Source organism: Leptonotus elevatus, chromosome 12 (genome assembly GCF_054856555.1).
Source record: "Leptonotus elevatus isolate MCC_2025b chromosome 12, RoL_Lele_1.0, whole genome shotgun sequence".
Taxonomy (NCBI): Eukaryota; Metazoa; Chordata; class Actinopteri; order Syngnathiformes; family Syngnathidae; genus Leptonotus; species Leptonotus elevatus.
This window is the reverse complement of record NC_141250.1, coordinates 16,011,492-16,028,127: the sequence shown is the minus strand read 5'-3', so window position 1 is coordinate 16,028,127 and position 16,636 is coordinate 16,011,492. Positions and strand designations below refer to the sequence as shown.

At 38.9% G+C, this 16,636-nt stretch overlaps 1 long non-coding RNA gene across 1 annotated transcript in view; it reads right to left on the bottom strand.

The window, feature by feature from the left end:
* The window catches only part of LOC147164746 (uncharacterized), a 28,733-nt gene that overhangs the window by 7,683 nt on the left and 4,414 nt on the right, over positions 1-16,636 (bottom strand). The window contains exon 2 of the long non-coding RNA XR_015096661.1: positions 5,612-5,668. This is a non-coding gene — a long non-coding RNA (uncharacterized LOC147164746). The remainder of the gene's footprint in view (positions 1-5,611; positions 5,669-16,636) is intronic.

Genomic DNA, 16,636 nt, shown 5'->3' with positions numbered 1-16,636 from the left:
ATTCTAAAAAATGTAAACAATTTTTTTACATAAATGGAAATAAAAACAACTATATATATATATATATATATATATATATATATATATATATATATATATATATATATATATATATATATATATATATAAACTATAAAACTATCAAATTAGCACAATATAACATCATAGCGTGTGTGCTTTGTAATGAAAACATAACTAACAAAGTGCAATGTTCTTTTATTCATAATCACAGCAAGTATATTCCGCCATTAAAATACATTTGACTTGTAAAATATGTGTTATTTGCCATTTAGTGCATCTAATTTGCAGTGTATTCTGTACACTGTGGTTACTGCATGACTAACTTTTCCCGCACATTCATTCTCAGCATGAACCCAGCAGCCATATTGAATACACTTGAATTGTTCCACTCATTTGTGTAATAATTAGTTCAGGTTTAGTCTACAGTGGGGGATATCACTTTTTGTTTTTGATTTGACTAGAATTCTTAGCGCATGTTAATGAAGTTGTACCTGTGTGCTTATCATGCATAATCTGTACTCAGTTGCGTATAAACAGCTTTGCGTGAAGGGGTCAACTACAGCACCTTAATGGGGAAATGATTCATCTGCTGGAGGTTATTACTCACAGAAGCATCTGGCCTTTTTTAAAGATCACAGTTTATTTCAGAAAACCACAGCGGGTGCATTAACATATTTCCCATGATTGTTTTCATTACTGCGTAAATGCCAAGGTCACCCCACTGACTGTCCCGCAAGGAGTTGTGCAAAGCACACAAGCTGTTCGGGATGATCAGAAGACGGACAGGGTTGTGTAATTTAGAAGATATCAGTAAAAAAAAAAAAAAAAAAAAAACATACAGCACTGGCAAAATATGACTTTTGCTGTTTTAATGACCTATTTCACAGCAGTTATGTTGTCACAGTAAAACAGAAAATAAGAGGAAATTTAAATTGAGAAATTTAATAGGGAGTGGTTCCAGCAACTTTACATTTGGTTGTAATTCTAGCTTTGACTCAGTTATAAATTAGTTTTGTCCTGCATGCATAGTGTGAGTTGGCTGGTCTCCTTGGCAACAGCCTGACCTGTCTCCTTGACTCAACAGGACCGGCAAATAGAGAATTGCCCAACCTTTCGGTCGCACCTTTCATTCCGGTGAGACAGGACGGCTCAGCGGTGCTCAAGTGCGAAACTCTTTCACTGAAGAAGTCTCTGAGGCGGTGAAAAGTAAGTTCACGTACCCGTGAACTCCCGAGAGAACAGGCCTTTCAGCGATGACAGCCATTTTTTACTCCTTGCATTCCATGTCCGAAGAAAATGTGCTCATTTAGGTGTTTATTTGTCATATGCACAGTAAAAACGACGGTATTAAGGACATTTCTACTTTGTTTGTTGTCTCCCTCCATTTTAAATAATGATTAAATAATGAGCCATTTAAATAATGAATAATTTAAAATAATGAAATACTGAAGGAAAAAGGGGGTAGGCAAAAGAACAATGAAAAAAACAATGACAATTTATTTAAAAAAGGAACGTGTATTCGACTGATAGTAATAATAGTTCAATTAGTGTAAACATTAAAATATGTACATATATGCAAAGATGCATGTGTTGGATTGTTTAAATATTACAGATTGCAGAGATATGAGTCCTTCCCGTTTGTTTTTGTTGCCCTGTTGACGTATCGTCATCATTGTTATTCATTTGTCCTTCAATTCCATTTTCAGAAGGACAGCTCACTGAAAGAGGATCTGAGGTAAAGACCACTTCCACCTTCACAACCCTTGAACATTGATCGATTTGCTACCCAGGCTCAGATTGGTAATTCTCAGACTGCCTCATTTTGAGACAAATAGCAAATAAAAGGAGGCGTCTATTTCAGATGAGATTTGTATTTGTATTTGTACAACAGCTTGCGTACGCGTGCAATTGCTTGAACAGAGCAGCCAAAGCAGACAGGTGCGGGCGCTCTGGTGATGTTATGAGACAAGATTATGTCTCCAAAGTGGTGAGCAATTCACATGGCATGTTTCAGGCGCTTTTATAAGGTACCGGTACAAAGCCCAATACACACAGAAAGGTAATTGTGACGATTCAGAGCCTGATTCCCCACAACAAAGGTTTTTGAAGAATTGTCTTGTAACCTTTTTTTAATACATACAGTATATCCAGGCTTGGGGAGTAACGGAATACATGAACCGCCGTTACGTAATCAGATTACATTTTTTAACTGTATTCCATTACAGTGACAGGAAAAAAACTTAATCAGATTACAGGTACATTTATTAAAAATGGGGATTACTTTGAGGGATTACAATTTCTACGATGAGAGTGTGTGAAAAAGGGCGAGAGAGAGCGAGAGAGAGTGTGCACGAACTAACTGGACACGACGTCCTCCACACGCGGGCAGTTTGAAAAAGCTTCACGGACGGGAGGAGGAAATAGCGACCGGTATTCACTGGAATTTACTCGGAGCGAAAGTTTGAGCTAAGAGTCCAGCGGCATGCTAAACGCTGTAGCCTCTTCCTAGCTAGCCCGCTAGCCCGATAGCCTACAACCATAATGTGAGTGTATAATGTGATGTCACGCATCATCATCTGCATTGGATGACTATTTATCTATCTATCAAACTGTCAGGTGTGGTTGCTTTTAGTGACAGTTCGAAAACAGCATATGGCTTTCAATCAATCAATCAATCAATCAATCAATCAATAGCCTACATGCTTTTTAACTACACAAGGATTTTTACTATTTGTAGGCTGCCCGGGTCCCTATCACCCGCAAATAGAAGGAACACATTGTATAGAATATATATTGTGGTGATATTTATTTTGATTTTGTCTTATAGTAATCCAAAAGTAATCCAGTTACATTACTTTAACTCTTTGACTGCCATAAACGTTATAAAACGTTTAGCATAAACCTAGGGAAGGGCGCCGAGGACGTTAAAAGACGTCCCCTATGTTTTTTTTTTTTTTTTTCAAAAACGGGTGCAGGAAAGCCTTGGGCAGCTGTGCTGAAAGTATCAGGCAGATCTGATTAGTCAAAGACTCGTTTTGGCCCTTAGAGGGCAGCGATGACTCTCTTTGCACAAGGTTGGATGGGCCGCCCACCGTGGGCGTCAGTAGAAGACGTGAGGCGGAGCTAGAGTGTTGAGGAGACAATGGCTGATCCAAGCCACAATGGCTTGACCAAGCAACCGGTTACAAGCAGCTCAGCTTGAGCATTTTTTTCAAAGACGGAAAGCATCAATCAATACTAAAAAGCGCATTGATGTCAACGATGATGATGACAACGAGCTCTACGCCAAAGTTGGAAGCTTTGGCGTGACTGTTATGAACACGTAGTAAGCCTCACGGCTAAGCGCGGCTAGCGCGGCTAGCGCTGCTAAGGCCGGAAAACGCGCACAATAGCCGGCCGGGTACTTCTACACAATCGGACATTCGATCGGGCGATGGAGAGTTGGCATCGACCAATGCAGATTGATGATGATGATGAAGATGACTCCGAGCTCTACGCCAACGTGACTGTTATGAACACGTAGTAAGCCTCACCGGCTTAGCGCGGCTAGCGCTGCTAAGGCCGGAAAACGCGGAGCTGCACAAGCGGACATTCGATCGGACAATGAAGAGTACCCCGAGTCCAATGCATATTCATCGGAGGAGCGGGTACAGTCTGATCACGGAGAAGACACTGTTTCTGGACTACGATGCCACCATGAATGGAGTGGATAAAATGGATCAGAACATCTACCACTCGGTATAGCAACTGAAGGACGCGAGGAAGCGAGACGTAACACCACCGTAACGTAACCGTAGCATGATCCTGATATTAGACTTGATGACACACTGCAGTATATACTTGCTATTCCCCGGAAAAAAACGGCCGGCAAGAAAGTGGCGCACGCGAAGAGGCAATCTGTTGTGCAAATGCTGTTGCGTCTCTTTGCACGCAGGAGAGTGTTACAAAAAGAAAAACTGTCGTTGAAACATCCACATATTTGTAAATAGCACCACAGTTGCACACATTTGTAAATAGTTTGCCAAATTGTTGTCAAATTGTTACACTGTTGAATGTAAATAAACGTATTTTGCTATCAAAAAACACTTTTTCATTCTTGGTGGTAGTGTTTTATAGAAGTAAAGCACTATTTAGGTGTTTGTGGCATCATTCATGGACAAAAAGAAGTGTCAAATTCACTAGAATGCATGAAATAATATCGTTTCACTAAAAGCTTGATTTCTCCGTATTTTGGTCCAACACAGGCGAAATTGGGTCAAACTAACCATTTTCTATTGTTGATTACTAAAGAACGGAATAAGGTAGAAACAAACTCTTTTTTTCTGATGAAAGATGAAAGTCCAATCTTTCATTTGGTAGTACGTGTGTTTCCATAGTCCAAACAGAACATTTTCTGTGGACCTTGAAAATCAGTCAAAATGCTTAAATCGGCTGGCACTGGCGGCATCCCTTTTCTGAAAACGTCTGGCAGTCAAAGAGTTAATATTATGGTACTTGGATTACGTTACTAACTAAATTTTTTAGCAGGTGACTTGTAACTGTAACGGATTACATTTTAAAAGTAATCCTCCCAACCCTGAGTATATCCATCAGCACCACTAATTGCCACCAATTGTATAAATCGACATGCATGAGAACATGACGTCCTCCTCAACGTGCTGACAGACGTTTCAGGGTCTGCTGTAACTCTCCATTTCTTTTCTTGTCTTTTCCCGTTCCGAGCTCTTATCACTCGTGCGTCCGTCTTCCCGCTGTTATCCGGGACAACAGTTACGCTAAACTGCATCGGCCCCTCCCCCCACCTCTAACACAGAAATAACCTTCACCACAGCACCGGCAGATGGAAAAATAGGGAATGGTGTGAATGGGTGAATGGAGAGTAGAGGGGGGGGGGGCATCTTTAAATATGAGAGATTTGAAACATATTTCTAGAATGAGAAAATTGGGTCAAGATAAAAAGAAAAATGTAAAGGGAAAGAGGTGAATAGGAAAAAGGGTCTCAACAAGATGCCATCAATCTGTCTCACCTTCCGCTTCTGCTCAAGTCAAATTTCGTGATCAAATACAAGACATGGCATATTCCGCTTAGACTAATAATTGAGTGTGTCCTGCGGGGACATTGTCTCACACGGCCAGAATGACAGGAGAAAGATTAAGTGAGTCCATCTGTGTTTGACCTTCTATTTAACCTTGTTTAGCCCTCTCACACTACAACACATAGCAGAGGAATGGGGGGGCTTGGCGGGGGGGCAACGCTGCAGGCTTCGCCATCTAAACTCCCTCTTTTTCCCGCTCTGAGTCATCGCAAAGTCATAAATACTAAAGCGGGTAAAGAGAGATTATTTGAAAACTATCTCATACGTTCAGTGGGAAAGCGTGACTGTCAGCTCCGGCAAAAAAGAAAGCGCAAGCGAGATATAGAGGAGCACTCTCGCTCGCTCTGCTCTCTCTGCTTTTAGCATCAAACTCACTCTTCCTTGCTCGACCTCGCTCTTCACGCTGTATAATCTTCAGTTCATTAGCATTTAAAAAAAAAATAATATCGTTTATGAGTCATGCATGGAGGGCGCTCTGGTGAGTTTGTCATTACTTGGTTATGAAAGCAGAGTCACTGCGTCTCCTTGCTGCAGAATCCTCTTCGGGGCTGCTGCCAAAACAAAAACAAAAAGGGAAAGCACAGTTGAAAGTTGGGGAGAACCTGTCGTTATTTACACGAGACTGCGTTTTCTTATATTTCGCCACTGTCGTGTAGCGCAAGCACACTATTAAACAAGATAGACGCATTGCACTACTGACGTCCAAATTTAAAAAAATGCATTTTAGGTTTCTTGACATTTTGTCCCTCGTGCTTTGGGCCTTTTTCCTCTTCAGATGGATCTGAATTGTATAGAACTATAAACAGTTCGAAATAGCAGTCAGAGTTGGCACAAAAACTTCAGGCTTCTGCTAGAATTAAAACAAAATGACAGACAAAGACTAGAAATCTATTCAGGGTTAATCAGACGCTACACTTGTTTCGATTAATCTGAACACAGCCGTTTAGATTTCATTCTCAGTTCGAAGAAGGTGTGCACACCGAGGTTATTTGAGTAAAGGAAAACTGATAAAATAACAGAAACTAACATTTAAAAAACATTTACTGTAATGGAATTTAAAAAAACAACGGAAATGCCTTAATACTGAAACTGCATTTTACACATACAAAAGGAACTAAAGCTAAATGTCCTTCATGTTCGTCTTTAACAATTAATTTAGTACATTCAAGCCACATATTGACTTTAGAAGTCTGCAACATGGCAAATAAGGGATGGATCCTAGTTTTGATGTTACAATTGTGATGCATCTAAATTCAGAAATGGACTTCTCTTATTGTAATTTAAAGCTTGTGGACTGTTATACAGTACTTGTATTTGATTTGTGGATTTTTGTTGAATTTTTACTACACAATACTTAGTGTTTTTTTAAAATCTTGCACACATTAAATACACAAAATTTAAACATCAACAAATCTAGTACTAAATTTGTCAATGTGAGGAGCAGAATTAGGACGTAGACAAGACACGTGAGTCTTATTATCCAAAAATACAAAGTAACAACAGAGAGCAGAGCTGAATTCAGATGGCCTCGAAGAAAACAATTGAGGGAAAAACCTTAGCAAAGAACCTTGAGCAGATGCAAAACACATGAAAGGCAGCTTGCTTGGAAGGAAGGATAGCAAACCTCACCGTGCTGAGGGAAACCTCGGCTAAGAGTCCTCGACTTACTGATAAAAGTGTCACTCAGTAATTATCGCTAGGGCACAATTCTATAACAGAATAAAGGCTTATACCACTAAATAAGAGTCACAAATACCGAACCTAAAGCCTAAGAGTGACAATTACAGTAACATAGCAACTGATATTAGCATCGTAAGAGACATAGTAACTGCATAGCAACATTACAAAACAAGAGTGACTAATATATCATTATCATGCCAATACAATGACCCCATGATTCAACCCAAAAACTGTTACAGAGGACCCCATGACCATCCCAACCCAAAACACAGTCTTATAGAAACAGGGGTGTGTAGACTTTCAGCTGAAGTTGTACAATTTGGAATTCTACCAACATTCGGGAATCACATGCCTGGCTTAGATATCATTGATCAGTCAATCAGAAATCGACCCGAACCCTGGAAGACATAATTTCGGACTGTAGAACTACAGTGGACTGGGAATTGGTCTCATGTTGTTATGCACAATCTTCCTCCCATCTGCTGCCTGAGCAACATTATCAAGCACATGGCGCACATGGTGCTGCTGTACCTGTGCTGTGCATGCAAATACGTGAGTGATTAGAATTCTTTCAGCGAATTGCCTCCATATAAAAGCATGCAGACCTGATGTCATGCAGCAGATAATAGAATATTTGCAACTGCCGGCTACGTATTAACACTGAAAACAAAATTGCTCCTCATGACTGTACGACTCGTTCCAAACTTATTGATCAAGTCGCTCAATTCCGAATTTAAACATGCTAAACTGAGCATGCGTCCTACATTTGAAATGAATATAATGTTTTCAAATTCAATAGGTAATGCTGTTGCATGTAAAACAATATCCTGCAGAGGAATGAACACAATTGTCAACCTCCCCCTCATGTTGCATACATATAATAGCTGTGAAATTATATTTCCTGTGAGGGGTCATTAAAAATAATGACATAGAAAGAAACAAACATATTTGATGTAAATCATGTGTCTTTAATGAGCATTGAGTTAATCAACCTTTTTATCTATTTTCTTTTCTTTTTCTAATACCATCACAGTCCTGCTTGGACTCCAGCCGCCTGATTCGTCAAAGTATCATTGTTATTTATTTTATTTTAAATACTTGCTTTTTCCAGAGCCTTTAAATCAATTCACCTTGCCTAAGTTAAAATCACAGAGGATTAATTTCTATGCATGCAGATAACAGTTATCGCTGGTTCCAATCTACATGTTCCATTGTTGTCTTTTGTCTGCCAAAAATAGTCTACGCACCATCCAGTTGGCAAAAAAAATCAAATAAAAAATCCAGTTGGCAGCTTTTTTCATTCAAGACCAACTCAAAGCACATCTGTGAATTATATAATTTTATTTTACACAAGTTGATTTGTATAATTTTTTATATATATATATATTTATTTTATTTTATTTTATTTTTTTAAATTGGGGTGAAGCGGCGCCATATGGGACACAAGAATGTATACAATACATTTTTTTTTTTTTTTTTACAAATAAAAACTGGAAAGTGGGGCATGCTAAATTGTTCACCCCCTTTTCTCTCAGTGCAGCCAAGTGACTCCTGTTCCCTGATGATTTCTGAATGATTCAATGTTGACCTAAATGACTGATACTGATAAATAGAGTCCACCTTTAGTCTCAATGTGGCAAAAGTTCAAAAAGTTCAAGTGGGCTACTACTTTCGCAAGGCACTGTAACTTCATTTCACAAAACACACAGCTGAACTACCATTATTCATCAAGGTCAACAAAACCCAAAATGGATTTGAACTTTACTGCCATCACGAAGAATTCCCCTCAAATGTGAAGGTGTCCATCATGTGCTGTCATATGAGGTGACAGACACCCATGAAGCCCCCAGCAGAAGACCCGAGGCCATAGAACAGACATGAGACAAAATAACCTTGGAAATGGAACTTAGAGGACTCATGTCCCCCGTCTTCCTTTTATGCACTTCCAATGAGTTTGAATCGGATAAAATCACAACAGCAGCCAATTCGGAGTAGTGGACCATGCTGCTTATATTGTCAAAAACAAAATAAACCTACAGGTAAACAGAACATCTACATGCAGCAAATCATTATCACGTCAAGGAAACCCATTATGGTCAATATTTAACTGAAAATCTGCAGGCCACCACCTCAGAGTTGTTGCTATAGAGATTGGTCGTCCTAGGTTAGCGGTTAGCTGGAGGTCACCTATGATCCTAATGGGGACAAATTGATGGACGGGTTTATTTCACTGCATTTAGTGAAAAGCAACAACAACGTGCTGATTTGACCTTAGCTCCAATACATCGCACATGATATTCAAAACTGACTCCTGATTGAAAGAAAGCCAACATTATTGTTAGCAGTTACGCAGGAGTTTCGCTTCACTTACCCCGGCGGATTCCATTTCAGACCTCTTTATTCGGGGAACAAAAGGTGAACACTTGGCTGGACCAGGGGGACTTTCACTCTACATTAATCACTGCGACTGCAGGAGGGCCCTCGTCCCATTAACACTATTACAGCCTCCCCACAGAACTCGACCCACATGGATTTATCAGCATGGCCTCGATAGCTGAGTGGCAGCTGTGCTATCTGACATTGATTCCGCAGCTGGAAGGAGACTGCTAATGCAGCTGCGCGAGCCCCCACTCCTGATTTTTTTGAAAATCTCGTTATATTTCTTACAACGGTTATGGTGAACAACACAACTAGTTAAGTTGCTCTTTCGTTGGGTCCGGCAGAACTTCCGTCCATTTCCATTTCAACTGCAAATGTGTTTCCACTCTGATTTCATTGCGTCAGTGTGAGTTGTAGCACACGTGCTAAAATTAAAAGCACTCAGTCAAAGGTGCGCGCACTCAACCGCCTCGAAAGAGCTCCTCACGCAGAGAGCCATCTCAGCACCGCGGGGTCTCGACAAACACTCAAATCAACACCAATTTTATTGTTTGCACTCTAACAGTCTCTCTGTTGAGGTTAAGCTGCCCCTGCCCCGCTTCGCTAACGGCCTTGACATTGGAGAGCCTCTGATGTTTTCATGACAAGGGTCAGGCAGTTTGAAGTGAATGGGCTCCATCGGTGTCTCATCAAAAAACACCTGAGAATCAGGTGGGAACTAATTTCACCGGGTTGAGTAGTTTTATGGCAACACTAACTTTGTGGCCAGAAAATAACTTCACCTGTTGATGTGGTTGCTAACTTGCTAACAGCCACACGCTAACGACTTTAAATACCGGAGATCTTCCGTCTTCTCCGGTTGTTTGTTAGCATGTTAGCATTAATGTTCCCATCGTTGGGTATATTAAGCTCAGTAAAATAGTGGAAAATTCATCTCACTGCTTCATGTTTGTTGTCTATATAGTGAATTATATGCAATATTTGTGTACATAAAAATTTAGAGGAGATTTTACGTTTTACGACATAGCTACTGGATCCCAAAATGGGTCACGGCATTGCCTCAAAGTGCTAAATCTCAACTGAGTGGCATTGTATACACTAATGGTGTTTGTTGATTTGGTTTTCGTTAGATTTTAGCTGTCACGTTTTCCTCGTGTGCCTGCTGTCAGTCTGTCTCGTTAAGTGTCCCTGCATTTGGGTCTACCATAAACAAAATAAATTGTTATTATATCATTGCCAAAAGGAAAACAGTGGTAGCATTTCTGCTTCACAGTTCTGAGGTTTAGGGGTCAAAATCACTTTTTTTTTCTCCCAGGTAATTAAAAACAAACCCAGCATTCTACTTGAGTTACCAAACACTGCATCATTTAAGTTGGTGTTCAATAGACTAATAAAATGCTAAAATATAGCAAATTTATTACACTGGCATTGATTTAAATGGGAGATAACCACATCAAAGTCTGTGCTCATGCAGACCAGACAAAAAGCAAACGATTGTGATTACAACATCTTGCCAAAAACTTTTTCAAAGGTCTGAGAGCCATGAGTGATGCAATTGATAAAACGATGAGCTGACTAATTAATTCGTACACACTTTCCTTCGTGGCATTATCAATTTTTAATAAAACCGTCTAACTCACTAACATGTCTAAATAAATAAAAAAGGAAAAGGAAAAAAAAAAAGTTTAATCTTTAGGAGACATAATGACACACGGCTCCCGTAGAGTGAAAGGAGAGATAGTTTTACAACATTTCTCAGACAGTTCAAGTGTTAAAGATAGTTATTAAATTGGTTCTCAAGCTATTTTCAACACTTCAAATTAGTAACAATGTGTAAAAATAAATAACACAACTTCAGAACAAACTAAAAGTATAGATTTGTAAAAAACAACATAAAATTGACCATATTTGGACATGCACGGTTTTCTTCTGACAGATACGAGCCCTGCAATTGGCTCATTAGTATGAATTATTCTTTTCTTTCCCACTTGGTTTGCATCTCAATTCACATGCAACTTCTGATTTTTAATTATTCTAATTTGTTTTATATTGTTAAGTTCCATTTAAAACAAGGTCACTGTGAGCGATTGAAGTCTGGCCGTAAGTCACCTGTGTTGCCCTCCCATGCTGATTGTCCATCTGACAGCTGCTTCATGTTTTGAATCATGAGGGTGATAATGACTAAAATGAAGTATGGTCGGCAGCCTCCCTCTCATTTTGGAGGCGTCCACGATGGATTGCTTGCCGTTATCAAATATATTCCTCTTGCACACGTCTCCTTCTCATCCACTCTCCCGCCCCTTGCGCAGGTCATTACGGGATGATACTTGACGACTATGCTAATTTAGTGCAGATTTATTCTGATTTGTGATTAGGAGCTCACAGTCATACGACTCACATCTTCTTTCCTCCTCAATGCCTCCATTTAACATGACCTTCCCAAGGCTCTGTCATGCCAATACGCCTCATTACTGCACTATAGGGGTGCTTACACAGAGAGCAAGAGACAGGGAAAATCAGAAACGCTCAAAAATTACTGACAGGCACACAGGAAGATGAAATGTGTGGAAAGGGAAAGGGGGAAAAAAAGGAGCAAAGTTGCGTACTTGTTCACGCATGCACACACACACACACACACACAAAAAGAGCACAGCATTGTTGACTGACAGAAAAACTCAAGAAAGGCAAAATAAGAAAAAAAAGGTCTAAGGAAGAAATGATGGATTTGAAACACACACAAACACACACACGCCTGCTCCAGATGTCAGGAAAAACGAACAGAAATAACGTTTGCATTTGTGTGTCAACAAAAAAAGTATAAATTCTATTCCAAAGCACTGCAGACAGTTAAGCAAATCCAAATCCTAGCGAGAGTTTGACTTCTTTTAGAGAGTGACGTTCCTTTCATCACACATGAGCTGCATCAAACGTGTTCTTCTTTGGCTCATGTCTCACCCCTCTACAAAGCTTTGTGGAAATCTGACTGTTATCCAGTATTTGCTTCATACGAGCAAACAAGTGGCAATGGAAAAATGTGAGGAAATGATTTCAGTTAAGTGATGTCTTAATTAGGAAGATAAGTGTGTAAAAGTAGATTTGAATAGATATAGATAAATATTGAGGACAGGAATGGACTGGGAAACAAATTCAGTCCAGGAAAATATTTGTAAACTGGGAGGGGGATTCGCCGCATGCCGATTAACATTTATCGATGGGGGAAACAAGTGGGTGTGTTATACACAAGTACACGCGAAATTATGAAAATGTGTCACATTGTATGGACATTATATCGTCGCTGCTATGTGAACACTTATGTCCATTTAAAAAATATTGTTTGGGGATTTTTACGTTTTTGGGATGTCTGGATTCAGTTTCATTCGAAAAACATAAAAATGTTTTAAAAAAAATGTTTTACAAAAATGGACATGAGTGTTTTGCACATAGCAGTGACGATATGTAATATCATATTGTATAATATAAAAGTGCATGTTAGTCTCAATAAATGATGGTAATGAATTAATAATGCAATCTATTAACAAATCTGACTTTGAAAGTGAAGGAAAACATTTTTGTTTCTGAAACTGAACTTGGCATTAATGAGAAATTTTATTATTTTAGTTATAACCTTTACATGGCTATAACTGCTCTACATAAGAATAATCACTTAGTAGTAACAATTGTACTATTTTAACATCCACACCCTATAGCATTACATGCCGTGTAATTTAACTCACTTGCTCCCAAAAACGTATAAATATGTTCTATTTTAAATATATATATATATATATTTTTTTTTTTATGCTAGAGCATACAGATGGCTTTGATGCAGCCTCTCAACTGCACAGAATGGTTAAAACAATGGCAGTTATTACAAAAACGGCCAGCAGGTGGCAACAGAGTATAAAAGATCAACCAGGGCCATGTTGAAAACAAGCTGATTTACCCACAGTTCTAAACAGAATAATGATGAAACTTAGCTATACTGTATTCTAATGCTTATTGCTACAAAATGGAAACAGAAGATACTTTAATCTTTCTTTTGGTAGGTTCCATGTTTTTATTGCAATAGAACACAATATTCTGTAGGCCTTGCAAAATCAGTCAAAATCCAGTAAAACAGCCGGGAGCGAAGGGGGTTGCTTCAATGAAAATGGCTGGGAGTGAATGAGTTAAAAATTGGACAGAAGGCCGCAAATGGATCCCGGGCCCTAGTTTGACCACCCCTCGTGTATAACTTCTTGACTCTTGATCCCGTATTATGTTCCCTAGTGCATACTTATGTATTTTTAGGCACAAAGACTATCAAATAAGTTTCTTCCCATTCCAAAATGAGCAGTAGCCTTAGAAGACACTCAATTTCACTTAAAATGGAGCGTATCAAGTGCGTACCCGCATGTGTGTGTGTGTGCTTTGGATAATGTCTGAGGGGCCGAAGATACCTGAATGTTCTTTCGACTTTAATTCGTCTCCTCCATTCTGAGGAGGAGCGAGAGATTAGACACAGAGCGATAGACGAGATTAAGAAGTGGAAGGAGGATCAAGAGGAGGGATGAGAGGGAGAAAGAGGAGAGTGGGCGAGTTTTCCAGAAAACCAACATTCGTTTTAATGTAGTCTTGTGACATCCTTGGTGAGCCTGTCGTATACATACGTCGTATACGACATTACATGGTACTAACACAAAAACACAGCTTGATTTGTGAGTGTGTGAGACACACAAATGTTAAAAAAAAATGTTAACGTGGGATAGGCCCCTTGAGATGCAACATCTCGTTTGCGAGGGGGTCCCACACCAAAAAATACAAGGCAATCTATAATGACACACCAGACATAAAAGACAAAATAAATAAATAAATAAAAAAGAAGAAAGGGAAAAAAATGGAATATAATAACACATAAAAGAGACATTGACAATCTGTTTTTAAATAATTAAACAAGATATTTTTTTAAATATGGAGCGAAGACAACGAACGCAATTTAACAGGTAGATTATTCCAATTGGAATGGGTCAAGCGACTTAAAGGCTTTCTTGCAGACTTCTTTAGTGATAGAGGGGACTATGAAAAAATAACTATAATGTAAAGTTGGAACAAAAATATTGTTTCAAACAATAAGGAAAATTTAAATGAATGCATTTAAAAAGAAACTGAAACCAATGAAATTGCCGTCTGTGCTCTAAAGAAAGCCACACCAAATGATCATACATGAATGATCACATTGTGTAAAAAAAAAAAGAGCAACCTAAAATAAACCAACAAATGTTTTATTTGCAATGATTTATATAAGATTATTTTATTGCAGTAGTTCAACTCAAAAATTGAAACTAAAGAAACTATAAAGTTGCCCAAAAAGATATTGAGATTATTACCATTTTGTTGTTTTGCCATTTTAGTCTTGTTAAAGCCTGTCAGTGCATTCATTTGAACACAAAAGTAGTGTAACACATTACAATTCAGAGACTATAGCATTGCAATTTTGCCAGTGACAAATGCATGAATCCAAATAGCAACATTATGGCAAGTTTGTATTTATGAAGGTTCTTATAGTGTCAACAGCCTCCTTTATCCTCCTATTTTCACATCAAATCCAACCTGCTTCATTTCCAATTCTCCCTCTAATTTGTTACGTTTCTTTCCCTGCCTCCAATAGATCAAGCAGCTTTGAGTCGTGGGGGTGCCCGACAGGTGGAACCGTACCATAATTTGATTGGTGGCTTGTCCAAGGTCTCTCGAGTTGTCTCATCACCACGGGCGTCAGATCGTACCATGAGAGAGAAAAAAAAAAAGCCATCTGTCATATTAACAGCTTGCTTATTATTCGGCATGAGGTGTAAATCACTAAAGCCCTTTTGTGCCAGTCATTTTCTGTCAAGTGTCAGCCGCACAATGAGCGGAAGCAGCTCGAATCACTTTTGCAATCCGCCCTGGTTTGTCTTGAAAGGTGAATTGTTTCTGCGCGGATCTGTGATCGTCTCAAGCTCGGAAACAAAAGGGCAGCACGTTGTTAGGCGAGACATGATTTGTATTCGGTTTATTTGCCTGCCATCTTCCAATCTGGTTATACCGACAGCTGTCCAACAAATGTGTACGCCGAAATGGGACTTTCTAGTTGTGCTACAATTGGATAGAACGGCAATAAAACGAGCTGCGGCAAATGTGATTTTCTTTAGCGTGAAGGTCAGCCTAAGTGATTAATCTTCTACACCGATTGATTGGGCTGGTGATTGATTGCACATCACAATTGATAGAATTGATGGAGAGGAGAAGGGACGAAAAACGACTGCGCCCAGTGGTGCAGTAAAGGCGGAGGAGGGGCAGTGGAAGTACAAATACTTCATTACTGGACTACTTAAGTACATTTGTTAGGCATCTATAGCTTACTTTAGTATGTATTTTTTATCACTACTTCATACTCTTTATAGTCAAAAACAGATATTTCTACGTTCCACTCCTTTGTCAAAATAGGCGTGTCACTTTTTTTTTTACCTCTGCGGATGAGAACTCAATGTTAAAAAGATGATTAAGGTCTTAAGGAAAAAAACTGGGAAACTTACAGGGGTGTTCAAACTTTTTCCTCCAAGGGCCGCATACAGAAAAATGTAGGAGTGCTTTACCTTTAATTTATTAAAATCACAACTTTTCAAGAGATACTCGACTCATTGAACCATTTTCAGCAGTAAAGTTAATATTTTGTCTACAATTAACGTGGTAACTTGATTATTTTTCTCGTAGAATTAATAACTTAAAAAAAAAAATTCCCACTTGCTGTCGACTAAAGATGACATCACTTGTGCTGAGGAAGTAGGTAACGATCAATCATGGCTCACCTGTTTTCTGGGTTTGGTCAGCATACTGAGTCATGATTGGTCGCTAACAACTTCCTCATCACAGGTGATGTCGCTAGTCGACAACAAGTGGAAAAATTTGCATTTAAAGGTATTAATTGTACATGACAAATAATGAAGTTACCAAATTCGTTTTGGACAAAATATTAACTTTTTGCTGCTGAAAATGGCTCACTGAGTCAAGCATGCTTTGAAGCACATTTTGGAGTGATCCGCCTTTGTCATTTTGATCACCAAAATGACAACCAAAACAAGAGAAATCTGTAGTACATTGACTTTATTTTATTTTATTATCGTTAATTGGACCTTGACATGGAGCAGAAAGTGGAGGAAACCATTTTTGGCTTATTCACTTTATTTTAACAAAGAGAAGTTTTGTTACTATTTTTAGTTGCCAATTTCTCCAACCCTCCCATTTTTATAACAAAATTAAGACGCGAACCTTGCCAAATATTATTTAGATTATATTTTGTGGGCCGCTAAAAAATGGAAGGCAGGCCGCAAATGGCCCCCGGACCGTAGCTTCTACACCACTCACCTACGAGAACTTGTACAAATAAAACGTTCAAGTTCAAAATGTTATTATGATGTATCGCTTTTTTTTTATGCAGAAAGCCA